We start from the raw sequence: 3,655 nt of genomic DNA on the forward strand, positions 1-3,655 counted from the left end.
CCTCTCTTCCACTGACCCCCCCACCTTTCCCGGCTTGATGTCTTTATCCAAGGAACCACCCCTCCTAACAATACGCCCAAAGCGTGTGAGACAAAGCTTCACCATCGTTGCCTCTGAGGAATATCCTGCTTGTGTTCCAGATGTATTTGTTTGTTGTTGTTTTGTTTTGAGTTTTTTTTATGAGCCAGCAGAGACCGTGAGATCATTTATTGGGGCTGTGTCCAGGCCAAGCCGCCCTGCACGCCTGGGTCAGAGCCTCCTGCCTCCAGGAATTGCGGGGAGGGGGAGGAGGAGGATGCGGGAGGACGTGCCCACCCCGCAGCCGGCCCACAGCTCCTCTCTGGGTCCCTGCCATGGTGCCTGCTCCGGTGAACGAGGTGTCGTCTTCGCTGCCCTCGCCTCCTGCGCGGCCAGAGCGCTCTTCCCGGCTCTGGGCCACAGCGCTTCTGTCCACGTTCTCCAGTGAGTCGGCAGACATTCTCCAGTGAGTCCGCCTGCTGTTCTGACAGCTCCCACAGCGCCAGGATCTGCAACGGGCTCTGCTCTGGGTGCAGCCAGGCCTTGAAGTGCGGCTGCTGTTTCTGCTTCCACTGAGGAGAGTACTTGACGCACGCTTTATACATCTCCTTCATAGCCTTGGAAGCCAGGAACTGAGAAGATTTATTCACCACCTACTTGGGTAAAGAGCCTATGGGGTCTACCTGAGCCACGTAGGTGATGAGGCAGCTCTGGGGCCCCATGCTCTGGATGAGGCAGCCCGTTTGGATGGACACAGCTCAAACCAGGTCTTTCCACGACGGGTATTTGGGATGTTTGAGTAGTTCATAAGAATGTAATCAGCACCCATGGGGAGCCAGGAGTGGAGGGTGATGACATGACAGTTTTTCAGGGGCTTTGGACACCTCCAAGAGTAAAAGCCCACGTCCTTGTTGACAGTCAAGTGGGCGATGCCAGAGGTCTGAGTGATGTTGCTGCCCATTTCTTTTGGTTCTCGATGTCATGTGAAACGTCACAGAGTGTCTCAGCTGGCACATCATGGTACTTGATCGTGTGCAGTGGCCAGTCCATTTTCACAGCCCGCACCCACACAGACACACCAGCCTTGCTGTAGGTCAGGGTCTAGCCCACTTCAGCTTCACACTGTGGTGGAAAGCTGTGGAAGTCCTGGTCATCTGGTATCTGGACGCTGTCACGACCCAGGACGGGCCATTGCCCTTGGGGCTCTGTGGAAGCTGCTGATTTCTCCATAGAGCGTGAGAGGAGGCCCTAGGCCCTGGTCCGAGCTGGGTTGTCCGTGGAGGCTCCAATAACGTCGATGTGGCTGCAGATACTTACGCCACCTTCCTGGGAAATCACTGTGGTGAGAAGCCGGGTCTATACAGCTCCATCAACACTCTCCTCTTTCTCCAGGATTTTCCAGTTCTTCCTCAGCTTCTTGCCTCTGGCAGTCATCTAAAGTCACACGTCAAGTACGAAGCAGGACTGGACTGGAATCCTTCCATCCCTGGTCTTTTAGACTTATGACTCTGGAATTCTGGCTATGTGCCTTTCTCTGATACGTTTCCACATTTGTAAAAGAACTGCTGTGTGGACCTAAGTAAGAGCAGCAGTGAGGGGGCAGCCCCACCACGGTGGAGGTCTGAGGGCGGCAGTAGGTGTCACAGAACAGTCTCCCTTCTCCAGCCTCTCAGTCAGGAGTCTTTTAAACCTCAGCTGCTGATTCTGGCGCCCATCACAGCAAACATGGTGGCAGCAGTGAACTGGAACTTAACAGGCCACACACTGCCCTTGTTTGTTCTTTTGACAGTTCATAAGTTATTCACTGGGGGCTTAAAAGAGACCCTCAACCTTTAGAGTCAGAGAAGGGAGGTTTGTCATCAAGGTCTCCACCTGGGAAAGAAAAGACCTGGAAAGAACTTCTACCCCTTCTCCCTGACATACCGTGGATCTTTTAGGTTCTGTTCAGATGCTTCCTGTTGGCCCTTCTCCAGCTGCAGGTCCCCATACTGTTCATTCAGTGCAGGATAAACCTAGGTGCCTGGGCTGCGTGCCAATGTAGCAAAAAAAGACAGCATCATCCTGATGATCCCTTTGCCACCCTGTATCCCAGAGCGTGCTCCTGAGGCGTGCTTGCCGGGAGCCAAGTCCTGGGTTGTGCACCCAGGATGCTGTGTCGCTGCTGTGGAGGCATGTGCTCATGTGCTGCTCCAATATCCCTCCTCCCTGGGACCCTGGGAGCCAGGAGACTCCACCTCTGGAGACTTTCCAGACAGACTCCCAGGATCCAGACAACCTTGAAAATAGAGAGCAGGCCTCTGGGAGTACACAGGATGAAACAAGAGCCTTCCCTAGTTTGCTATGTTATCACTTTGCCACCTTTGTTAAGGCCTAAAATAACTAACTGTTTCTCTCTCTCTCTCCCTCTCTCCCTTTCTCTTTCCCTCTCTCATCTTAAAAGGTCTCTGCACATTTCTGGGCCTGCCTTCCAACCTGCTATGCTCCAGTTTCTCACTTACATCCTTCCTTCTCTTGCATTATATTCCTTTTTCTAGAACCTTGAGGGTTCCTGGGTCTCTTTTTGGAGCTCCTACTCCAACATCCTGTTTAGATATTTTGGGGGTTTTTGAGGGGTTTTTATGCACATCTAACCATCTGGGCTCCATACATTTCGTATATCCAAGACAGAAATCTTTCTTGTTCCTGAACCTGGTTGCACTTGGACTCTAAATTTAACAGCACAATATCCACTATATTGGCTTCCTATTGCAACAATACCAAATTAGTACAAATTGAGTGTTTTAAACAATCCAGATTTATTATCTTGCAGTTCTGGACATTGGAAATCCAAAATAGGCCTTACTTTTGGCCTACCAAGGTGGTGGCAGAACCAGTTCATTCTGGAAGGTATAGAGGGAGAATTCATTTTCTTGCCTTTCTCGTTTTCCTGAAGGTTGCCCTTCCGTGTGCTGGCACGCTCGAGCCATTGGTACAGTCGCTGTCCATCTTCCTCTCTTCCCCCGACCCTCCATGTTTCCCAGCAGGATGTCTTTTTCCAATGACTGGCCCCTTCTGACAACACGCAAGCATGTGAGATGAAACTTTATTGTCCTTGGCTCTAAGGAGATCCTGAGGATGGTATAGGATAGGCCAAGCCTCCAATCTGTTGTCCATAGGGTTGCTACGAATCATAGTCGATCCCACAGCACATAGCATCACATCAACAAGGGTTTCCCACGTTCCTTGCTCAGCATCCCCTTCAAACAAGAAATAGCGTCGTTCTGACTTACGCCTCCTTCCTCACATCTCTTCTGACTCTCTTACTTCCCTCTTTCAATTATAAAAACCTTTGTGATTGCACTGAAGCAACTGAAAAGTTATAAATAACCTCTTCATCTCAAGATCTCTCATTTAACCACATTTGCAAAATCTCCTTTGCCATGTAAAATAATGTATTCACAGGCCATAAGAGTTTGGACACTGATAATTTGGGGAGCCATTATTCTGTTTGCCACACTCACTTAGACTCTTCCCTTTTGTAATGAGAGCTACCACAACACATCAACAGAGAGCTGCCAGAAGTGCAGGCTGGGTTTAGAAGAGGTTGTGGTTCTAGGGATATTATAGTTAATGTTAGATGGATCTTGGCTGAAAGCAG

The 3,655-nt window shown here is 50.2% G+C and overlaps 1 pseudogene; it reads right to left on the reverse strand.

The window, feature by feature from the left end:
* Positions 1-202: 202 nt before the first annotated feature.
* Positions 203-1,452, reverse strand: LOC102872695 (annotated as a pseudogene).
* Between the last annotated feature and the right edge of the window lie 2,203 nt (positions 1,453-3,655).

The sequence above is a fragment of the Elephantulus edwardii genome, unplaced genomic scaffold (genome assembly GCF_000299155.1).
Source record: "Elephantulus edwardii isolate Elephantulus edwardi_28Jun2011 unplaced genomic scaffold, EleEdw1.0 scaffold00063, whole genome shotgun sequence".
Classification (NCBI taxonomy): Eukaryota; Metazoa; Chordata; class Mammalia; order Macroscelidea; family Macroscelididae; genus Elephantulus; species Elephantulus edwardii.